Source organism: Lepisosteus oculatus, chromosome 14 (genome assembly GCF_040954835.1).
Source record: "Lepisosteus oculatus isolate fLepOcu1 chromosome 14, fLepOcu1.hap2, whole genome shotgun sequence".
Classification (NCBI taxonomy): domain Eukaryota; kingdom Metazoa; phylum Chordata; class Actinopteri; order Semionotiformes; family Lepisosteidae; genus Lepisosteus; species Lepisosteus oculatus.
Genome location: NC_090709.1, coordinates 49,966,174 through 49,991,157, shown reverse-complemented (window position 1 = coordinate 49,991,157; position 24,984 = coordinate 49,966,174). Strand labels below are relative to the sequence as shown.

Below are 24,984 nucleotides of genomic sequence, written 5' to 3'. Positions count from 1 at the left end.
AACGCAGGACAGACAGAGAAACAGACAGGGAGACACACGGAGAGACACAGGAAGAGAGACCCAGCTGTGACAACACAGGACAGACAGAGAGCAGGGAGACACACGGAGAGACACAGGGAGAGAGACCCAGCTGGGACAATGCAGGACAGACAGAGAGCAGGGAGACACATGGAAAGACACAGGGAGAGAGACAGGGAGAGAGGGACAGACACAGAGAAAAAGAGAGACTCAGACAGAAGGACAGAAAGACAGAAAGAGAGAAGTACAGACGGACAAAAAGACAGAGAAAATTACAGATGGACTGATGTACAGAAAGACAGAGAAAAGGACAGAAAGACAGATGGAGAGAAGGACAGATAGACAGAGAAAAGAACAGAAAGTCAGAAGGACAGAAAAAAGGACAGAAAGACAGACAGAAGGACAGAGATAAGGACAGACGGACAGACGGACAGATAGACAGATGGACAGATGGACTCTGCCCCACTTGCCTCGTGAGACATCTCCGCCTCTCTCCTTGCCCTCCGCACCGGGGAGCCCCAGGCGGGGCCTGGCGGGGCCGGGCGGGCGATGGGGGGCAGGACGGGCGGGGGCAGGGGCAGGGGCACCACCCCAGGCAGCAGGGGGGGCTCGAGGGGCATGGCGGGGATGAAGGGGGGGCGGCGGGGCGGGGCGGACAGGTGAGTGTGTACAGTGCATCCAGTAAGAGTGTGGACAGGTGAGTGTGTATAGTGTGTCCAGTAAGAGTGTGGACAGGCGAGTGTGTCCAGTCTGTCCAGTAAGAGTGTGGACAGGTGTGTCCAACAGTAAGAAGCTGTCTTACCCTGTAACCCAGCTCAGGGGTGTTAGGGGGTGCTCTGTCTCCTCCCCAGATCTCACCTTCAGGTCTGGTGAAGTGACAGACCACAAGGAGACGCTGGAAACGAGGACACAAGACAGAGGTCAGGTCCACAGAGCTCACTCAATCACTACAGCAAGCAGAGACCTCTCGGCCATCAGGACTGTGGGGGTCAGAGTGGGGAGCTGTAGGGTATCGGGAGTTTAGGGGTCAGTGGGGGGAGCTGTAGGGTAGATGTGGGGCACCGGGCCCACCACAGGGCGGCCGGTCCAGTCTCGCGGAAGGCGACCGGGTCAGACTTACGGAAAAGCACCGGGACTTGGGCCGGGATCTCTCCCGCTGCCAGTCCGGGTTCGGCCTGACCGGTGTGACCTGTGAAGAAGCCAAACTGCTCATCTCCGAGACAGCTCTGACCAAATAGCCCAGCACAGTCGTGTCGAGACTAGGGGCCTTGGGCAGACTCTACAGTGTGTCCAGTGAGAGTGTGGACAGGTGAGTGTGTACAGTGTGTCCAGTGAGAGTGTGGACAGGTGAGTGTGTACAGTGTGTCCAGTGAGAGTGTGGACAGTGTGTCCAGTGAAAGTCTGGACAGGTGAGTTTGACCAGCATGTCCAGTGAGAGTCTTGACAGGTGAGTGTGTACAGTGTGTCCAGTAAGAGTCTGGACAGGTGAGTCTGACCAGTGTGTCCAGTGAGAGTCTGGACAGGTGAGTCTGACCAGTGTGTCCAGTGAGAGTCTGGACAGGTGAGTGTGTACAGTGTGTCCAGCAAGAGTCCGGACAGGTGAGTGTGTACAGTGTGTCCAGTAAGAGTCTGGACAGGTGAGTCTGACAAGTGTGTCCAGTAAGAGTCCGGACAGGTGAGTGTGTACAATGTGTCCAGTAAGAGTCTGGACAGGTGAGTGTGTACAGTGTGTCCAGTAAGAGTCTGGACAGGTGAGTCTGTACAGTGTGTCCAGGAAGAGTCTGGGACGTCCAGAGGCAATCTGTGCTCTCAAAAGGCCATAATGGACCCGCGACCCTGTCTCTTGAGCCGAGGCGTGTCCTCAGTCAAGATCACCACTGGAAGTGTCTCTCCTCGTCTGGAGGTGTTACCGTGAGACCTGGTCTGTCAAGCGCTTTGCGCTGCTATGTGTGTGAAAGGTGCTCTATCAGTGAAGTTTATTATTATTATTATTATAATACAGCGAGCGCTGCTGGGGGCGGAGAGGTCAGTCGGAGGAGGGCTGGACACTGGACGCTGGACGGCGGGCGGGAGGGGTGGACTTACTACGCCTCGCCGGGCCCGGGTCCTGCTGCGACCGCGCACGGCCGTGCGGCATCTCTGTTGGTGCATCGTCCTGCCAAGACAAGCAGAGTCACAGAGGGGAGGGGAGGGGGCGGAGCCACACAGCTGGGCGGCTTGTTCCCCACCCCCACCCCCCTCTGTGTACAGTAGAGCCTCCTGTCCTGACTGGAGGAACTCAACCAGCTGTGTCCTGAGAGAAGCCAGGGTATCGGCTTCAACCACACGGGCTGGGCGGCTTGTTCCCCACCCCCACCCCCCTCTGTGTACAGTAGAGCCTCCTGTCCTGACTGGAGGAGCTCAACCAGCTGTGTCCTGAGAGAAGCCAGGGTATCAGCTTCACCCACAGGGCTAGGCGGCTTGTTCCACACCCCTGCCACCCTCTGTGTAGAGGTGCACCTCCTCTCAATATCTTTTTACAGCACGATCACACCAATAAGAGTGGAGTAACAGTAAAAAAAAAAAACTTTTTCTCAACTTATTTTGTTATTTCTCACCAGCGGCGCTTTTGAGCGACTTACCGATTTCACGGGGATACTGAAGAGCGATTCTGAAGCTGAAACTAACGATCGAAGTCGAAGTAACTTTATTGGAAGAAACACTTGTTTAGAAAGGACTCTATAGTCCTTTCCTCCTCCTCTCTCTTCACTCCTCTGAGCTCATGGGGCTCCGGCGCCGCCCCCCGCTAGAATCCGCCGCTCTGTGACGTCAGGCGGCTCATTGTGACGCCCCCGTGACGTCGCACCCAGCCGGGTGTCCCTGTACGACCCCGGTAGTCGCCACCTCGGACAGGCAGGGGAAACGGGTCCAGGTGTTTCCGGCCCAAGGGTTACAAAAGCTGCACTTGAATTTAAAGACAAAATCACGTCGAAGGCGCATTCAGCACCCCCACGTATAACACGGGTTTCCGTGGGGTGGGGATCAGTAAAATAGACACCCCCCCGAACTCCAAATCAAAGAAAGACCGACCTCCGACCCCCTCTAGCGGCCAAGGGCGGAAATTTCGGGCCACGCCACGTCCAAAAAACACGAGTCCCCCCCAACGTCCTGCGGGGAAAAGAGACGCCATTTTCTTTTCCGAGCGGTGCGTGGGACCTCACGACCCCCCCAAAAAAATGGGTTTCGCAGACGAGGAAAAGCAGGTACATCGACCTCTCTACAACACCACCCGGCTGTTTTTGTTTCAGACCGTGGGAAAAAAATAAATAAAATTTTGCCCCTCACGGGACTTGAACATAGCCCCCCCCCGTGGGGACACAGCGCCCCCGTGTGGCCAAGAGGACCACCACCCGCAGGGCTGAGCTTTTACTGCCGTGTCCCGCTTTCACTCTGGCGATGAAGGAGGGAATCAAGGAGGAGAATTAATATTGTGATCCACCAGTCCATCACAGGACACACACACACCCTGGACAGGACAGCAGTCCATCACAGGACACACACACTCACACACCCTGGACAGGACACCAGTCCATCATAGGACACACACACTCATACACCCTGGACAGGACACCAGTCCATCACAGGACACACACACTCACACACCCTGGACAGGACAGCAGTCCATCACAGGACACACACACACTCACACCCTGGACAGTACACCAGTCCATCACAGGATGTTCAGTGCCTCTCTCTAATAAAGTAGAAATGCGACATTAAACTCTGTTCGAAACGGGAGAAATCACCAGGACACGATACACCTTGCTCCGGACGATGGGAGAAGACCTGTACCTTCATGAGTCCGGGTTGTGAGAACTTCTTCTGGCAGTTCAAAACGTTTCGAAGAGACTACAGCGCTACCCTGTGTTCCATTTCTATCATGTATTATTATACAGTCATAAGTATCTGTACTGATCACAGAGTCCCCCTCTCACTGCCAGGACTGAAGCCCAGTGCAGCACGAATAATAATAATAATAATAATAATAATAATAATAATAATTATTATTATTATTAATAAGTCTGGACTCTCCAGTCATGGCTCTTCCCAGGTTAGGGGGATCCCCTCCAGCCCCCCCAGTGTGCAGCCCCCACCTGGATGATGCTCCAGTCCGCTCAGCACACAGCAGCTCTCAGTGGGGAGGAGAGCAGAGGGATGGAGCCAGTTCAGAGAGGGGGGTGATTAGGAGGCCATGATGGGTCAAGACCAGGGGGGGAATCAGGCCAGGACACTGGGGTAACACCCCTACTCTTCTCCAGAGACACCCCGGGATTGTAAATGAGCACAGAGAGTCAGGACCTCGGTTTGACGTCTCATCCGAAGGACGGCGCCTGTTTACAGTCCAGTGTCCTCCGTCACTATACTGGGGCATCAGGACCCACACAGACCGCAGGGTGAGAGAACCCCCTGCTGGCCCCACTAACACCTCTCCCAGCAGCAACCTTAGTTCTTATTGTCAAGAAGGAAAGAATATTAGGAACATGAAAAGGCTGAATGTCTTAAATGCATTTTTTTATACTGAAACAGAGGAGCACACACACGTCATTACAAACGCACACCCGCACAGAGACGTTCTCAAGCGCACTGTGTCTCTGATCCTGTCTCTGTCTGTGGCTCTTCTCTCACTGTATCTGATCTCTTCCATGAGGGCTCCTTCACTGTCCTGACTCTCCGCTGTGTCTCTGATCCTGTCTCTGTCTGTGGCTCTTCTCTCAGTGTATCTGATCTCCTCCATGAGGACTCCTTCACTGTCCTGACTCTCCGCTGTGTCTCTGATCCTGTCTCTGTCTGTGGCTCTTCTCTCAGTGTATCTGATCTCCTCCATGAGGACGCCTTCACTGTCCTGACTCTCCACTGTGTCTCTGATCCTGTCTCTGTCTGTGGCTCTTCTCTCAGTGTATCTGATCTCCTCGATGAGGACGCCTTCACTGTCCTGACTCTCTCCTGTGTCTCTGATCCTGTCTCTGTCTCTGTGGCTCTTCTGTGAGTTTGACCTTGAGAGATCTGTAATGCTGAGTTCTCACTGGAGCAGTCCGATTTGATGGTCAATAAAAGGTCCAGCAAAGTCAAAGCTGGTCGCTCCCAGAACAGGACAACGCAAGCTCAAGTATCAATTCATGACGCCTGTGGTGCGCGGGCTTGCTAGGTCAGTGCGAGGTGAAGTCGGGGCAGAGCCCCTGGACCACAGCCCCACCACCGGGAGCTCTGCTAAGTGGTGGGTTGGGCAATCAGTACTGGATACGAGTGTCAAGTGTCAACACGAGTGTGAGCAGCGTCGATTCGAGTGTGAACGGTGTCGACACGAGTCCTGTTGGTCAATACAGTGTCAATGCGAGTGTGAACAGTGAGTCCGGTTCTGTACAGTGTTAACTCATTGAATTTCCTCTTGCTCTGCACAGTGTTAACGGGTGAGAACACGTGTTTTATTCTTTGCAGAATTAACACAGACAGATACTGCTGTTGAATACTCCACAGTCAACAAACCCCGAGCCGCACAAAGTGAGGATCTTATACTTCTATCTATTAAACTAGCAGAAATAAAACATCATGATAACTGTTGTTCAGTATGGTGTTAATGTAAGTCTTATCCTGTATAGTATAAGTTAACATAAGTATTGACCCGTATCCTGTTCTCTACAGACATCACACTACCCAACAGTGATGTGGAGTACGCCACCGTCAACAAACCGAGAGCAGCACAAAGTGAGGACTTTTTTAACTCTTTACCACAGTATAGAACCCACAGGAGTAATGAGAAGGACACTAAAAACAACAACACTGATAGTGAACAAGAGATTTTGAACAATACACATTCTAGTCAGTTTAAATACCCACAGACCTGACCGTTGGAAGTTGTAAAAAAATGCAAATTATTTTTTTTCTGCGTGCAGGTTTTCTAAGAACTGAAGAAAGGTTAAAAACGAGAGAACGCCATTCGGTTTTTCAAGCCTGTCTGGTAGTTAGTGATTAATTGGACCCATGATTTAATCCACCTGTATCTGGAGAGAAGCCAGGGTACAGGCATCACCAACAAGGCTGGGCAGCTTGTTCCCCACCCGCCTCTGTGTAAAGACGCGTCACCCATTCTTGGTTTTATTTTCACCTTTCACTATACGTGAAGAATTCCAAAAGGTGCACAAATGCTCTGGAGCTATTCTGTGGTTCGGCGATGTCTCTGGAGCCTTTTGTCACAGTGTGCGACTTCCCTGTGTGTCTCCCCGAACACAGGGTCTGACTGAAGGGGCACTGACCTGCAGGAATGGGAGGAGACCGAGCTGGGACGGTTCTGCCATGTCAGCGAAACTCTGGACCCCGACTTCATCTGCCAAAGAAACAGCAGCGTCAATTAACTCAGCTAGTGAGTTCAACTGTCGCCTCCCTTCTCTCCATCTCTGTGTGTCCCATCTCTTCATAACCCGTCTCCTATCAATCCTACTGTGTTTCATTTACTCTTCCTCACTCTGTCTCCTGTCCGGTTGTCTGCACTTAAAACTGAGGGATTCTCTGTGATCTCCTCTCTCTCGCTGTGTCTCCTGTCCTGTGTGTTAGTATGTTTGTTGCTGAGGTATTTCCTGTGATCTCCTCTGTCTCACTGGGTCTCCTGTTCTTCAGTGTTTTAATTATTTTTAAATTAAAAATAATTTAGCTCATTGCTCTCTCACTCACTGCGACTTCTATCCATTCTGTGTTCAGTTCCTCTGACTTGCCTCTTGCATCAGCACTAGCAATATCATGCATCTATTTAATTTAAAATTATTGATCTGTCACCTTGATAGTTCGATCTCGGCTACAGTTAGCATAGATGGCACAATTAAAAGGACGATGAGCTCAACATCTGTGCGTGTCTAATTAACTGAACCGTACAGAACATCCTGCCTCAGCTAGTCTTTAGCTGGCGGGGTCGCCCATCGGCGAGACCACGTCTCCAGGAAATTCTGCGGACTGGAAACTGCGGGAGGGTGGGGCTGTGTTTCCGCACGAATGCCGGAAATCACTCAGGATCTCCAGAGAGACTCCTGTAGCCTTACAGCATCACAGTCACAGGCCTCAGCATTGCAACTGTATAATATCAAACGCCCAGACACCCTGAGGTGAGGCCGACCAGTCTGAAGTATTACCTGTAAACACCAGGCACACTGGAACCTGACTTCATCGTCCACTTAGCGCAGAGGTGGGGCGGACAGTCAGTTTTCTGGGGAGAAAAAAAACAACACCAGGAATTTAGCATACTGAAAGGATCATGGAGTGATGATCTGGCTGAACCCGCTTGGCTGAGGGCTCCTGGCCAGAGGACGAGGAGGCTGGGACCCCCCCTGCACAGCGAGGAGGAGTGACCAGGGGGGGCAGCTACACAGGTGGAGACGGGGTGGGAGAGGGACGCTAGGGTGAGAGGGGGATCACGTGCAGTATTGACAGTGTTTCAGGAGAGGAGTCAGGAGTGATTGCTAAAATATCGACACCCGAGTCTGACCGAACTAGGGTGTGGCCATCCCACATGAACTTTCATCACAAACTCCTGTCTTCCTGCGGTGTCTCTGAGGAAGCTACCATTTTTCATTGGCTAATAAGAGGTGGAAGAGGTGTTAGTGGGACAGCAGGGGGGCGCTCACCCTGCGGTCTGATACCCCAGTATAGTGACGGGGGACACTATACTGTAAACAGGCGCCGTCCTTCGGATGAGACGTAAAACCGAGGTCCTGACTCTCTGTGGTCATTAAAAATCCCAGGGCGTCTCTCGAAAAGAGTAGGGGTGTAACCCAGGCGTCCTGGCCAAATTTCCCATTGGCCCTTACCAATCATGGCCTCCTAATAACCACCCACTCTGAACTGGCTTCATCCCTCTGCTCTCCTCCCCACTGAGAGCTGCTGTGTGGGGAGCGTTCTGGCGCACTATGGCTGCCGTCGCATCATCCAGGTGGGGGCTGTACATTGATGGCGGTAGTGGGATTCCCCATTCCCTGTGCAGCGCTTTGAGTGGAGTGTCCAGAAAAGTGCTATATAAGTGTAAGCAATTATTAATAAAGCCCCTCTGTTATACCCATCTAGAAACATGCAATCAGCATGTTATTGATGAAGCAATAGTCACAACATTATTCCACACCTCTAACCCTGCACTAGGGGGCATGCTTCAGGCTCGGGCCAGGGTGAGAGGCGGGTTATGATGACAGTCATGCTTTCTACACCTTATACTGAGCTCAGAAATGGACCGAGCGGAAATCTCACGAGCAGATCCCTCCGCGTATAAGAAAGGCAACTTGTCTCAGGAAAAATACCACGGATTCACATCCGAAATATGATAAAAAGGCAAAAACCCCACACATGTAATGCAAACGTACCCTAAAAAGGAAACACAGTTTTAAAACCAACTTGATTTTCCCCTGGAGAAACCGTTTTATGGACACATCGCATCTATTACACATGTATAACTAAATATAAAGATAAAACTTAATATAAGAAGTCATGACATATCACACATGACGAAGTCTGATCCAGAATAAACAGTTTACACTGACCCACCTTTATTTACCCTGGTCACTCACTTCTATTAACTGTTTTAATAAGGGTAACAAATGAATATTTGTTTCAATTTGGGATCTACATCTGGGAGCCCTGAAATGTTGGCCAGAGGGGAGAAGCTGATATTCAGACGTGAAAATATATTATGATGTTGTTTTTCACCTGTCTAATCAAAGCTTGTTCAAAAATTATCTGATTATAGGACACACGAGTTTATAATCATACTCATTCCACTTTTTAACCCCGTATATATGCACAATATGAAACGTATATACACTAAATCTCACGTGTGACTCCCATAATATACATTTCTTTACGAAAATTAGGAACACTTATTACAATTATCAACCCCCCATGACGAGGCAATATTTCATACCTTTGTTTCTTTGTGGGTTCAAAGTTCTGTCCTGTCGTTTCACACGTAATGTTTTGGTAGTTATCTCAATTTTCCTTTGCAATTATCTCCAAGATCATCATCAACGTTTTGTAAAACGCTATGCACAACTGATATTCAAAGAAAGTCCTGTACCAAAACGTCTTCGTAGGGAAAGACAACTTTTTTTTCCTTACGTCAGTCGCTACACGGTTACTCTTAAAATCCATTCATCGCCTTTAAAAAAAAGTTTCGTTTTTTATTGTGGTTCACTGACATTCCTGTCACAATTCTGAGGGACCCCAAATAAAATTCACTTGCCGGTATAAAGACGCCGGCGAGGTTAAGACAGGTATCGAGCCACCTGCGTATCTAACGGACGTTTAAAATAAAAAAATGGCGTGTAATGTTGCGAAGGGCTACTGTTTTTTATAGTTTGTCGATTGTAAGGGACGTGGGCCGCGAAAGAAATACTGGTCGGGGTGGGAAAAGGTTATTTGATGGTTTATTGTACCGCAACGGTCACAATTGACTCACCAGCAAAGATGGCGCCGAGGCCACATCGACTCCCTCCCGCCCTGCCTCGCACCGAAGCTCGAGCTGCGGAGCTCGACGACGAACCGTCGGTCCGCGGGCGCGGGCGCCGGACATAGACGTCATAACCCCTTCCGAGGAATTATAGATCACTGTAGTTTCTTCAAGTCCCGGGTTAGGGACAGTGTGCCCTCAGTGAGAGTCTTCTGAGGAAGCCAGTGTGTCATGGGTGTCCAGGCTGGGTACCATCTGTCCATCACAGGACACACAGACACACACACTCACACACCCTGGACAGGACACCAGTACATCACAGGACACAGAGACACACACACTCACACACCCTGGACAGGACAGCAGTCCATCACATGACACACACACACCCTGGACAGGACAGCAGTCCATCACAGGACATACACACACTCACACACCCTGGACAGAACAGCAGTCCATCACAGGACACACACACACTCACTCACACACCCTGGACAGGACAGCAGTCCATCACAGGACACACACACACCCTGGACAGGACAGCAGTCCATCACAGGACATACACACACTCACTCACACACCCTGGACAGAACAGCAGTCCATCACAGGACACACACACACTCACTCACACACCCTGGACAGGACAGCAGTCCATCACAGGACACACACACACCAGGTCCAGTTTTCCCAGAAGCCAATTAGCCCAAAAGCCTGTCTTTGGACCCGGAGAACACAGGAAGACCATGCAGACTCCACACAGACAGTCCCCCCCTGGGGACCAGACCCGAGCCCAGAGCCCCCCCGCGCTGAACCCCTCCGTACAGACGGCCGCACACAGCTCCGTTGTTCCCGATTCCCGAGGTGATCTGTTAAAAGAAGCCGGTGTGTTGTCTCCAGGTGAGGCCCGCGGCCCGACGCCGGTGGTGGCGGTGGTGGCGGCGGCAGAGAACGCGGCGCCGGTGCCGACGACGAGCGGGGCGCCCCCCCCCCGAGAGCCCCTCGACGTCGGGGCCGCGGCCCGCCCCGACGACAGCGCCCCCCGATCCGGCAGGCGGCCAGTCTCCCGCAGGGAGAAGACGATGAAGCAGCTGGGGAAAGTGTCTTCCGTCCGAGGTAGGAGCAGCAGGGCTGGGCGTTTTGTTGGAGCGAAGTCCCCCTCCAGATAACCCATGAACCCCGTCTCTACTGTCACTCCAGTCAGGACAGGAGGCTCTTCTGTACACAGAAGGGGGTGGGGGTGGGGAACAAGCTGCCCAGCCCTGTGGTTGAAGCCGATACCCTGGCTTCTCTCCAGACACAGCTGGGTGAGCTCCTCCAGTCAGGACAGGAGGCTCTACTGTACACAGAGGGTGGTGGAAGTGGGGAACAAGCCGCCCAGCCCTGTGGTTGAAGCCGATACCCTGGCTTCTCTCCAGACACAGCTGGCTGAGCTCCTCCAGTCAGGACAGGAGGCTCTACTGTACACAGAGGGTGGTGGAGGTGGGGAACAAGCCCAAGCCGCCCAGCCCTGTGGTTGAAGCCGATCCCCCGGCTTCTCTCCAGACACAGCTGGGTGAGCTCCTCCAGTCAGGACAGGGGGCTCTACTGTACACAGAGGGTGGCGGGGGTGTGGAACAACTCCTTTGTTCGGGGCCTTGGGGCATTCTTGTTGTGAAAGGCGCTATATAAAAAAAAACTTGCAGGTTTGGGTTTTTCGGAGATCTTTTCAGAGATCTTGTCTGACGTGCCCGTTTCAAAAACGTAACGACACTCCTCACGCCCGAGCGCCGCCGGTCTGTGACGTAACGTATCCTTACACAACCATGACGGTTTCATCATGGACACCACGAAAGCCCGAAAAGTGGTTGACGTTTTAATTTGGCAACGCCACGATGGATCCCAGTTTTTTTTTTTATTTTGGAGGCCAAAGAGGACAAAAAAGGAAACGTCCGGAGTGGATCGATGGTCATCTCTGCGGTTGTTCTGATGTTCTGGAAAAAAACAAACAAAAAAAAACGGCTCGCTTGCCCGGTCGTGTAGTGTTTCCACACCCCACGCAAATCAGCTTCTCTTCGCCCCCGGGGGCTCGTCGCCCGCCGCACCCCTCTCACGTGATAGGGGCTTCCCCCGGCTGTGACGTACTTACCCTACCCCCTTTGGCCAACGTCATACCGAAGGTCGGCGATGTTGACGGACTGTCTTGTAGCTGATAAGGGTTTAAATTTCGACTTAAGGAGTTGGCCATCGTTATATTTCGCGAGGTATAATACGGGGGGAAAAATAACATTTATATTTATCAACCTACTAGTAATACCGGGTGGATGTCACGTTCCCCAAAGTTCAGTGCCTCTCTCTAATAAAGTAGAAACGCGACATTAAACTCCGTTCGAAACGGGAGAAATCACCAGGACACGATACAACTGACGTCCGGAAAAGAAAGAAAAAAAGAACTCCTATTCCCATTTGGATTAAGGGAGCCTGTACCTTCACGAGTCCGGGTTGTGAAAACTTCTTATATTAATAATTAATAAGTCTGGACTCTCCACTCAGAGCTCCTCCCAGGTCAGGGGGATCCCCTCCAGCCCCCCCTGGATGATGCTCCAGTCCGCTCAGCACACAGCAGCTCTCAGTGGGGAGGAGAGCAGAGGGATGGAGCCAGTTCAGAGAGGGGGGGTGATAAGGAGGCCATGATGGGTCAAGACCAGGGGGGGAATCAGGCCAGGACACTGGGGTAACACCCCTACTCTTCTCCAGAGACACCCCGGGATTGTTAACGAGCACAGAGAGTTGGTTTGACGTCTCATCCGAAGGACAGCGCCTGTTTACAGTCCAGTGTCCCCCGTCACTATACTGGGGCATCAGGACCCCCACAGACCGCAGGGTGAGAGCGCCCCCTGCTGGCCCCACTCACACCTCTCCCAGCAGCAGCCTTGGGGGGGGGGAGGGAAAAAACCAAAAGCTAAACAGATTTTTTTTAATTTTTTTTTTATTGATCCTTAACAAAAGAATAAAAATTACAAGCTTCAGTCCAGTCCAGTCTGGTGTCTCTCAGCTCCAGTCCAGTCTGGTGTCCCTCAGCTCCAGTGCAGTCCAGACTGGGGTCCCTCAGCTTCGGTCCAGACTGGGGTCCCTCAGCTTCGGTCCAGCACAGTCTGGGGCCCCTCAGCTCCAGTCCAGTCCAGTCTGGGGCCCCTCAGCTCCAGTCCAGTCCAGTCTGGTGTCCCTCAGCTCCGGTCCAGTCCAGTCTGGGGTCCCTCAGCTTCGGTCCAGCACAGACTGGGGTCCCTCAGCTTCGGTCCAGCACAGTCTGGTGTCCCTCAGCTTCGGTCCAGACTGGGGTCCCTCAGCTTCGGTCCAGCACAGTCTGGGGTCCCTCAGCTTCGGTCCAGCACAGACTGGGGTCCCTCAGCTTCGGTCCAGCACAGTCTGGTGTCCCTCAGCTTCAGTCCAGACTGGGGTCCCTCAGCTTCGGTCCAGCACAGTCTGGGGTCCCTCAGCTCCAGTCCAGTCCAGTCTGGTGTCTCTCAGCTCCGGTCCAGTCCAGTCTGGTGTCCCTCAGCTCCAGTCCAGTCCAGTCCAGTCCAGTCCAGTCCAGATCTTAGCCGGCACAGAACCAGGAAAGGAACCTGGAAAGAATATTGTTATTGCAGGTGTGAGGGACACAGACACAGACGTCACCATGACATCAAACAGCAAGAGGAGACTCCTCCTTGAATCACAGACACGACCAGGCGGCGCCCCCGTCTGCTCACCTGCACCTCCTCTTCCTCCTCTTGTCCTTCCCGGCAGCCAGCTCCTCCTCTCCCTCGCTCTTCCTCTCCTGAGCTACGGTCGCCACCTCCATCGGCTCGTCCTGGTCTTCTGTCTCCACCGACACGCAGCTCAGGGAGTTAAGAAGGGCGCACCAGCTCTTCTGAAGCAGAGACAGGAGAGTCACGTTAAGAGTCGGACTGGACACTCCAGTACATGAACACTGCACTGAGAGAGAGAGGGGTTCATACAGACACACTGACTGGACACTCCAGGACATGAACACTGCACTGAGAGAGAGAGGGGTTCATACAGACACACTGACTGGACACTCCAGTACATTAACACTGCACAGAGAGAGAGAGAGGGGTTCACACAGACACACTGACTGGACACTCCAGTACATGAACACTGCACTGAGAGAGAGAGAGGGGTTCATACAGACACACTGACTGGACACTCCAGGACATGAACACTGCACTGAGAGAGAGAGAGGGGTTCATACAGACACACTGACTGGACACTCCAGGACATGAACACTGCACTGAGAGAGAGAGAGAGGGGTTCATACAGACACACTGACTGGACACTCCAGTACATGAACACTGCACTGAGAGAGAGAGGGGTTCATACAGACACACTGACTGGACACTCCAGTACATGAACACTGCACTGAGAGAGAGGGGTTCACACAGACACACTGACTGACTGGACACTCCAGTACATGAACACTGCACTGAGAGAGAGAGGGGTTCATACAGACACACTGACTGGACACTCCAGTACATGAACACTGCACTGAGAGAGAGAGGGGTTCATACACACACACTGACTGGACACTCCAGTACATGAACACTGCACTGAGAGAGAGAGAGAGAGAGGGGTTCACACAGACACACTGACTGGACACTCCAGGACATGAACACTGCACTGAGAGAGAGAGGGGTTCACACAGACACACTGACTGGACACTCCACTACATGAACACTGCACTGAGAGAGAGAGAGAGGGGTTCACACAGACACACTGACTGGACACTCCAGTACATGAACACTGCACTGAGAGAAAGAGGGGTTCATACACACACACTGACTGGACACTCCAGGACATGAACACTGCACTGAGAGAGAGAGGGGTTCATACAGACACACTGACTGGACACTCCAGTACATGAACACTGCACTGAGAGAGAGAGAGAGGGGTTCATACAGACACACTGACTGGACACTCCAGGACATGAACACTGCACTGAGAGAGAGAGGGGTTCATACAGACACACTGACTGGACACTCCAGGACATGAACACTGCACTGAGAGAGAGAGGGGTTCATACAGACACACTGACTGGACACTCCAGGACATGAACACTGCACTGAGAGAGAGAGGGGTTCATACAGACACACCGACTGGACACTCCAGGACATGAACACTGCACTGAGAGAGAGAGAAGGGTTCATACAGACACTGGACACTGGACAGGAGTAAAGAGAGGATCAGAGCATCACACACCTTCTTTTTCTTCTGTCTCACAGGAGGTGGTGATTGGACCTCCTCCAGCTGGAGTCCGAGGAGGGAGAGAGGGGGCAGGAGAGGGACAGCACACGGAGAGAAAGACAGAGACAGGTGAGTCAAGTGTCCCAAGAGTACAGAGACTCTGCTGAGATCACACTCGCAGGGAGTGAGCCTGGGTGTAGCCCACTAATACCGACCCACTGGACACCACAGGACAGAGAGGAGGAGGAGGAGAGAGACACACTGCCTGGACACCACAGGACAGAGAGGAGGAGGAGGAGAGAGACACACTGCCTGGACACCACAGGACAGAGAGGAGGAGGAGGAGAGAGACACTGACAGACAGGGCTGAAAGAGAGAGAGACAGAGAGGCAGGGACAGGCAGACAGCAGGCCGAGAGAGACACTGACAGACAGGGCTGAAAGAGAGAGAGACAGAGAGGCAGGGACAGACAGACAGCAGGCCGAGAGAGAGACACTGACAGACAGGGCTGAAAGAGAGAGAGACACTGAGACCCAGGGACAGACAAGACGGCGAAACTCCACCACAGACAGGACAGGGGGCAGGGTGGGACCAGCACTGACCTCCTTCCTCTCTCCTGCCGGAGGAGCTGTCTCCACCTCCTCTTCCTCCTGCAAGTCAAGAGACAGGCTGAGAGAGAGACGGGCTGGCGGGACATCGGCGAACAGAGCTGAAGGCAGAGAGCCGTGGAGACAGGCCCAGCTGGGACAACGCAGGACAGACAGAGAGCAGGGAGACACAGGGAGGGAGACCCAGCTGGGACAACGCAGGACAGACAGAGAGCAGGGAGACACACGGAGAGACACAGGGAGAGAGACAGGGAGAGAGGGACAAACACAGAGACTCAGACAGAAGGACAGAAAGACAGAAAGAGAGAAGTACAGACGGACAAAAAGACAGAGAAAAGGAAGAATGGACTGATGGACAGAAAGAGAGAAAAGGACAGAAAGACAGATGGACTGAAGGACAGATGGACAGAGAAAAGAACAGAAAGTCAGAAGGACAGATGGACAGAGAAAAGAACAGAAAGACAGAAGGACAGTGAAAGGGACAGATGGACAGAAGGAAAGATGGACAGAGAAAAGGACAGAAGGACAGAGGGACAGATGGACAGACAGACAGATGGACGGACAGACAGATGGACAGAGAAAAGAACAGAAAGTCAGAAGGACAGATGGAAAGAGAAAAGAACAGAAAGACAGAAGGACAGTGAAAGGGACAGATGGACAGAAGGAAAGATGGACAGAGAAAAGGACAGAAGGACAGATGGATAGAAAGATAGAAGGATAGAAGGACAGACAGACAGAAAGACAGACGGACAGATGGACAGAGAAAAGAACAGAAAGTCAGAAGGACAGATGGACAGAGAAAAGAACAGAAAGACAGAAGGACAGTGAAAGGGACAGATGGACAGAAGGAAAGATGGACAGACAGACAGACAGACGGACAGACGGACAGACAGACAGACAGATGGACAGACAGACAGACAGACAGACGGACAGACAGACAGACAGACAGATGGACGGACAGACAGACGGACAGAAGGACAGACGGACAGACTCTGCCCCACTTGCCTCGTCAGACATCTCCGCCTCTCTCCTTGCCCTCCGCACCGGGGAGCCCCAGGCGGGGCCTGGCGGGGCCGGGCGGGCGATGGGGGGCAGGACGGGTGGGGGCAGGGGCAGGGGCACCGCCCCGGGCAGCAGGGGGGGCTCGAGGGGCATGGCGGCGAGGAAGGGGGGGCGGCGGGGCGGGGCGGTCAGGGGCCGGAGGGGGGGGCCGGGGGCGGGGGGCGGAGGGGGCTCTCGGGCGAGGACGGGGGGGACACCGAGCGGAACGAGCCGGGCGAGCCCGAGCGGGACGAGCCGGGCGACTCTGGGAGCTCCAGATGCAGCTCGGCCGCCCTCTCCAGCTTCTGGACGAGCTCGGGGAGACACGAAGACACCTCGGGATTCTGTCCAGCGGGGAGAGGGGGAGACACAACGCAGGGGGGATGAGACTACGCCTGGACAGGTGAGTGTGGACAGTGAGAGTGTGGACAGGTGAGTGTGGACAGTGTGTCCAGTGAGAGTGTGGACAGGTGAGTGTGGACAGTGTGTCCAGTGAGAGTCTGGACAGGTGAGTGTGGACAGTGTGTCCAGTGAGAGTCTGGACAGGTGAGTGTGTCCAGTGTGTCCAGTGAGAGTCTGGACAGGTGAGTGTGTACAGTGTGTCCAGTAAGAGTCTGGACAGGTGGGTGTGTCTCTACAGTGTGTCCAGTAAGAGTCTGGACAGGCGAGTGTGTCCAGTGTGTCCATTAAGAGTCTGGACAGGCGAGTGTGTCCAGTAAGAGTGTGGACAGGTGTGTCCAACAGTAAGAAGCTGTCTTACCCTGTAACCCAGCTCAGGGGTGTTAGGGGGTGCTCTGTCTCCTCCCCAGATCTCACCTTCAGGCCTGCTGAAATGCCGGACCACTAGGAGACGCTGGAAACGAGGACACAAGACAGAGGTCAGGTCCACAGAGCTCACTCAATCACTACAGCAAGCAGAGACCTCTCGGCCATCAGGACTGTGGGGGTCAGTGTGGGGAGCTGTAGGGTATCGGGAGTTTAGGGGTCAGTGTGGAGCTGTAGGGTATCGGGAGTTTAGGGGTCAGTGTGGGGAGCTGTAGGGTATCGGGAGTTTAGGGGTCAGAGTGGGGAGCTGTAGGGTATCGGGAGTTTAGGGGTCAGTGTGGGGAGCTGTAGGGTATCGGGAGTTTAGGGGTCAGAGTGGGGAGCTGTAGGGTATCGGGAGTTTAGGGGTCAGTGTGGGGAGCTGTAGGGTATCGGGAGTTTAGGGGTCAGTGTGGGGAGCTGTGGGGTATCGGGAGTTTAGGGGTCAGTGTGGGGAGCTGTAGGGTAGATGTGGGGCACCGGGCCCACCACAGGGCGGCCGGTCCAGTCTCGCGGAAGGCGACCGGGTCAGACTTACGGAAAGCACCGGGACTTGGGACGGGACCTCTCCCGCTGCCAGTCCGGGTTCGGCCTGACCGGTGTGACCTGTGAAGACGCCAGACAGCCCATCTCTGAGACAGCTCTAACCACACAGCCCAGCCCAGTCGTGTCGAGACTAGGGGCCTTGGGCAGTCTCTACAGTGTGTCCAGTGAGAGTGTGGACAGGTGAGTGTGTACAGTGTGTCCAGTGAGAGTCTGGACAGATGAGTGTGTCTCTACAGTGTGTCCAGTAAGAGTCTGGACAGGTGAGTGTGTACAGTGTGTCCAGTGAGAGTCTGGACAGGTGAGTCTCTACAGTGTGTCCAGTGAGAGTCTGGACAGGTGAGTGTGTCCAGTGTGTCCAGTGAGAGTCTGGACAGGCGAGTGTGTCCAGTGTGTCCAGTAAGAGTCTGGACAGGCGAGTCTCTACAGTGTGTCCAGTGAGAGTCTGGACAGGTGAGTGTGTCCAGTGTGTCCAGTGAGAGTCTGGACAGGCGAGTGTGTACAGTGTGTCCAGTAAGAGTCTGGACAGGCGAGTGTGTCCAGTGTGTCCAGTGAGAGTCTGGACAGGTGAGTGTGTCCAGTGTGTCCAGTGAGAGTCTGGACAGGTGAGTGTGTACAGTGTGTCCAGTAAGAGTCTGGACAGGCGAGTGTGTCCAGTGTGTCCAGTGAAAGTCTGGACAGGTGAGTCTCTACAGTGTGTCCAGGAAGAGTCTGGACAGGTGAGTGTGTCCAGTGTGTCCAGGAAGAGTCTGGGACGTCCAGAGGCAATCTGTGCTCTCAGAAGGCCATAATGGACCTGCAGCTTGGTGTTCCTCGGACCCGCGACCCTGTCTCTTGAGCCGAGGCGTGTCCTAAGTCAAGATCACCACTGGAAGTGTCTCTCCTCGTCTGGAGGTGGTACCGTGAGACCTGGTCTGTCAAGCGCTTTGCGCTGCTATGTGTGTGAAAGGAGCTCTATCAGTGAAGTTTATTATTATTATTATAATACAGCGAGCGCTGCTGGGGGCGGAGAGGCCAGTCGGAGGAGGGCTGGACGCTGGACGCTGGACGGCGGGCGGGAGGGGTGGACTTACGACGCCTCGCCGGGCCCGGGTCCTGCTGCGACCGCGCACGGCCGTGCGGCATCTCTGTCGGTCCATCGTCCTGCCGAGACAAGCAGAGTCACAGAGGGGAGGGGAGGGGGCGGAGCCACACCGCTGGGCGGCTTGTTCCCCACCCCCGCCCCCCTCTGTGTACAGAAGAGCCCCCTGTCCTGACTGGAGGAGCTCACCCAGCTGTGTCTGGAGAGAAGCCAGGGTATCGGCTTCAATCACACGGACTGGGCGGCCTGTTCCCCACCCCCACCACCCTCTGTGTAGAGGTGCAGCTCCTCTCAATATCTTTTTACAGCACGATCACACCCATAAGAGTGGAGTAACGGTAAAAAAAAAACAACTTATTTCTCCACTTATTTTGTTATTTCTTGCCAGCGGCGCTTTTGACTGACTTACCGATTTCACGGGGATACTGAAGAGCGATTCTGTTTATTAAGCGCTATATAGTGCTTTCCTCCTCCTCTCTCTTCACTCCTCTGAGCTCACGGGGCTCCGGCGCCGCCCCCCGCTAGAATCCGCCGCTCTGTGACGTCAGGCGGCTCATTGTGACGCCCCCGTGACGTCGCCCCCGACGCGCTCACGGCTCGGCCGCGAAACAAAAATGGCCGCCATTTTTCGCAGTTGTTTTTTTTTGGGGGGGGCGGACATTTTATTTTTCCAACTCTCAGCGGCCAGCCGGGTGTCCCTGTACGACCCCGGTAGTCGCCACCTCGGACAGGCAGGGGAAACGGGTCCAGCTGTTTCCGGCCCAAGGGTGACAAAAGCTGCACTTGAATTTAAAGACAAAATCACGTCGAGGGCGCATTCAGCACCCCCACGTCCAACACGGGTTTCCGTGGGGTGGGGTTCAGTGAAAGTAGCACCCCCCCCGACCCCCAAGTCAAAGAAAGACCAACCTCCACCCCCCTCTAGCGCCCAAGGGCGGACATTTCGGGCCACGCCACGTCCAAAAAACACGGGTCCCCCCCGTCCTGCGGGGAAAAGAGACGCCATTTTCTTTTCCGAGCGCTGCGTGGGACCTCACGACCCCCCCCCCCCAAAAAAACGGGCTTCGCAGACGAGGAAACCCAGGCACGTCGACCTCTCTACAACACCACCCGGCCGTTTCTGTTTCAGACCGTGGGAAAAAAATAAATAAATACAATTTCGCCCCTCACCGACCGCCGCGCAAAAAAACACAACTTCACGCTACAGAAACGGGCTGTGTGTGTGGGGGGACACGGGAAAAAAATAAAACCTGCGTGTTTTCGGCAGAGTAAGCTCAGCGGGGAAACTCCCTGAATCTCGGGGTTGCTTCTTGAACCCCGAAAACGACCTTTTTTCTCTCTCTCTCTCGTTTTCTTGGTGTCTGGGACGTTCACGAACTCCGCCGCGTCGGTGCGATTCCCAGCGGGACTTGAACATAACCCCCCCCCGTGGAGCCAGAGCGCCCCCGTGTGGCCGAGAGGACCACCACCCGCAGGGCTGAGCTTTTACTGCCGTGTCCCGCTTTCACTCTGGCGATGAAGGAGGGAATCAAGGAGGAGAATTAATATTGTGATCCACCAGTCCATCACAGGACACACACACACCCTGGACAGGACACCAGTCCATCACAGGACACACACACCCTGGACAGAACACCAGTCCATCAAAGGACACACATACAAACCCTGGACAGGACAGCAGTCCATCACAGGACACACACACACTCACACACCCTGGACAGGACACCAGTCCATCACAGGACACACACACACTCACACATCCTGGACAGGACACCAGTCCATCACAGGACACACACACCCTGGATAGAACACCAGTCCATCACAGGAAACCAGTCCATCACAGGACACACACACCCTGGACAGGACACCAGTACTTCACAGGACACACACACCCTGGATAGAACACCAGTCCATCACAGGACACCAGTCCATCACAGGACACACATACAAACCCTGGACAGGACAGCAGTCCATCACAGGACACACACACACTCACCCACCCTGGACAGGACACCAGTCCATCACAGGACACACACACACACTCACACACCCTGGACAGGGCAGCAGTCCATCACAGGACACACACACACACTCACCCACCCTGGACAGGACACCAGTCCATCACAGGACACACACACACACTCACACACCCTGGACAGGACACCAGTCCATCACAGGACACACACACACTCACACACCCTGGACAGGCCACCAGTCCATCACAGGACACACACACACTCACACAACCTGGACAGGACACCAGTCCATCACAGGATGTTCAGTGCCTCTCTCTAATAAAGTAGAAACGCGACATTAAACTCCGTTCGTAACGGGAGAAATCACCAGGACACGATACACCTTGCTCCGGACGATGGGAGAAGACCTGTACCTTCACGAGTCCGGGTTGTGAAAACGTCTTCTGGCAGTTCAAAACGTTTCGAAGAGACTACAGCGCTACCCTGTTTTCCATTTCTATCGTGTGTTATTATACAGTCATAAGTATCTGTCCTGATCACAGAGTCCCCCTCTCACTGCCAGGACTGAAGCCCAGTGCAGCATGAATAATAATAATAATTAATAAGTCTGGACCCTCCCCTCAGAGCTCTTCCCAGGTCAGGGGGATCCCCTCCAGCCCCCCCAGTGTGCAGCCCCCACCTGGATGATGCTCCAGTCCGCTCAGCACACAGCAGCTCTCAGTGGGGAGGAGAGCAGAGGGATGGAGCCAGTTCAGAGAGGGGGGGGTGATTAGGAGGCCATGATGGGTCAAGACCAGGGGGGGAATCAGGCCAGGACACTGGGGTAACACCCCTACTCTTCTCCAGAAACACCCCGGGATTGTTAATGAGCACAGAGAGTCAGGACCTCGGTTTGACGGCGCCTGTTTACAGTCCAGTGTCCCCCGTCACTATACTGGGGCATCAGGACCCACACAGACCGCAGGGTGAGAGCGCCCCCTGCTGGCCCCACTCACACCTCTCCCAGCAGCAGCCTTGGGGGGGGGGGGGGAGGGAAAAAACCAAAAGCTAAACAGATTTTTTTTTATTTTTTTTTTATTGATCCCTAACAAAAGAATAAAAATTACAAGCTTCAGTCCAGTCCAGTCTGGTGTCTCTCAGCTCCAGTCCAGTCCAGACTGGGGTCCCTCAGCTCCACTGCAGTCCAGACTGGGGTCCCTCAGCTTCGGTCCAGTCCAGTCTGGTGTCCCTAGGCTCCTGTCCAGTTCCGTCTGGTGTCCCTCAGCTCCAGTCCAGTCCAGTCCAGTCCAGTCCAGTCGAGTCCAGTCCAGATCTTAGCCGGCACAGAACCAGGAAAGGAACCTGGAAAGAATATTGTTATTGCAGGTGTGAGGGACACAGACACAGACGTCACCATGACATCAAACAGCAAGAGGAGACTCCTCCTTGAATCACAGACACGACCAGGTGGCGCCCCCCTGTCTGCTCACCTGCACCTCCTCTTCCTCCTCTTGTCCTTCCCGGCAGCCAGCTCCTCCTCTCCCTCGCTCTTCCTCTCCTGAGCTACGGTCTCCATCGGCTCGTCCTGGTCTTCTGGCTCCACCGACACGCAGCTCAGGGACATCAAAAAGACGCATCGGCGCTTCTGAAGCAGAGACAGGAGAGTCACGTTAAGAGTCGGACTGGACACTCCAGTACATGAACACTGCACTGAGAGAGAGAGGGGTTCACACAGACACACTGACTGGACACTCCAGTACATGAACACTGCACTGAGAGAGAGAGGGGTTCACACAGACACACTGACTGGACACTCCAGTACATGAACACTGCACTGAGAGAGAGAGGGGTTCATACAGACACACTGACTGGACACTCCAGGACATGAACACTGCACTGAGAGAGAGAGAGAGGGGTTCATACAGACACACTGACTGGACACTCCAGGACATGAACACTGCACTGAGAGAGAGAGGGGTTCATACAGACACACTGACTGGACACTCCAGGACATGAACACTGCACTGAGAGAGAGAGGGGTTCATACAGACACACTGACTGGACACTCCAGGACATGAACACTGCACTGAGAGAGAGAGGGGTTCATACACACACACTGATTGGACACTGGACAGGAGTAAAGAGAGGATCAGAGCATCACCCACCTTCTTTTTCTTCTGTCTCACAGGAGGTGGTGATTGGACCTCCTCCAGCTGGAGTCCGAGGAGGGAGAGAGGGGGCAGGAGAGGGACAGCACAGGGAGAGAAAGAGAGAGACAGGTGAGTCAAGTGTCCCAAGAGCACAGAGACTCTGCTGAGATCACACTCGCAGGGAGTGAGCCTGGGTGTAGCCCACTAATACTGACCCACTGGACACCACAGGACAGAGAGGAGGAGGAGGAGAGAGACACACTGCCTGGACACCACAGGACAGAGAGGAGGAGGAGGAGAGAGACACACTGCCTGGACACCACAGGACAGAGAGGAGGAGGAGAGAGACACACTGAGGACAGAGAGGAGGAGGAGAGAGACACTGACAGACAGGGCTGAAAGAGAGAGAGACACTGAGACCCAGGGACAGGGAGACAGCAGGCCGAGAGAGAGACACTGACAGACAGGGCTGAAAGAGAGAGAGACAGAGAGGCAGGGACAGACAGACAGCAGGCCGAGAGAGAGACACTGACAGACAGGGCTGAAAGAGAGAGAGACACTGAGACCCAGGGACAGACAAGACGGCGAAACTCCACCACAGACAGGACAGGGGGCAGGGTGGGACCAGCACTGACCTCCTTCCTCTCTCCTGCCGGAAGAGCTGTCTCCACCTCCTCTTCCTCCTGCAAGTCAAGAGACAGGCTGAGAGAGAGACGGGCTGGCGGGACATCGGCGAACAGAGCTGAAGGCAGAGAGCCGGGGAGACAGGCCCAGCTGGGACAACGCAGGACAGACAGAGAGCAGGGAGACACAGGGAGAGAGACCCAGCTGGGACAACGCAGGACAGACAGAGAGCAGGGAGACACAGGGAGAGAGACAGGGAGAGAGGGACAAACACAGAGACTCAGACAGAAGGACAGAAAGACAGAAAGAGCGAAGTACAGACGGACAAAAAGACAGAGAAAAGGACAGATGGACTGATGGACAGAAAGAGAGAAAAGGACAGAAAGACAGATGGACTGAAGGACAGATGGACAGAGAAAAGAACAGAAAGTCAGAAGGACAGATGGACAGAGAAAAGAACAGAAAGACAGAAGGACAGTGAAAGGGACAGATGGACAGAAGGAAAGATGGACAGAGAAAAGGACAGAAGGACAGACGGACAGAAAGACAGACGGACAGAAAGAGATGGACAGAAGGACAGATGGACAGAGAAAAGAACAGAAAGTCAGAAGGACAGATGGACAGAGAAAAGAACAGAAAGACAGAAGGACAGTGAAAGGGACAGATGGACAGAAGGAAAGATGGACAGAGAAAAGGACAGAAGGACAGACAGACAGATGGACAGACAGACAGATGGACGGACAGACAGATGGACAGAGAAAAGAACAGAAAGTCAGAAGGACAGATGGAAAGAGAAAAGAACAGAAAGACAGAAGGACAGTGAAAGGGACAGATGGACAGAAGGAAAGATAGACAGAGAAAAGGACAGCAGGACAGATGGACAGACAGACAGACAGACAGACAGACGGACAGACGGACAGACGGACAGATGGACAGACGGACAGATGGACAGATGGACGGACAGACAGACAGACAGACGGACAGACGGACAGACGGACAGACGGACAGACGGACAGACAGACAGACAGACGGACAGATGGACAGATGGACAGACAGACAAACAGACAGACAGACGGATGGACGGACAGACGGACAGACGGACAGAAGGACAGATGGACAGACAGACAGACGGACGGACAGAAGGACAGAAGGACAGACGGATGGACAGACAGACAGACAGACAGACAGACAGACGGACAGACGGACAGACGGACAGACGGACAGACGGACAGACAGACAGATGGACGGACAGACAGACAGACAGGCGGACAGACGGACAGACTCTGCCCCACTTGCCTCGTCAGACATCTCCGCCTCTCTCCTTGCCCTCCGCACCGGGGAGCCCCAGGCGGGGCCTGGCGGGGCCGGGCGGGCGATGGGGGGCAGGACGGGCGGGGGCAGGGGCAGGTGCACCGCCCCGGGCAGCAGGGGGGGCTCGAGGGGCATGGCGGCGAGGAAGGGGGGGCGGCGGGGCGGGGCG

General features: G+C 54.0%; 1 long non-coding RNA gene across 1 annotated transcript; it reads right to left on the bottom strand.

Moving 5' to 3' along the window:
* Positions 1-826: 826 nt before the first annotated feature.
* On the bottom strand, positions 827-6,365 carry LOC138242394 (uncharacterized). Its single transcript, XR_011191549.1, has 4 exons — positions 6,309-6,365; positions 2,104-2,173; positions 1,139-1,207; positions 827-913 (listed from the first exon to the last, which is right to left on the bottom strand). It is a non-coding gene; the product is annotated as an uncharacterized lncRNA (long non-coding RNA).
* Between the last annotated feature and the right edge of the window lie 18,619 nt (positions 6,366-24,984).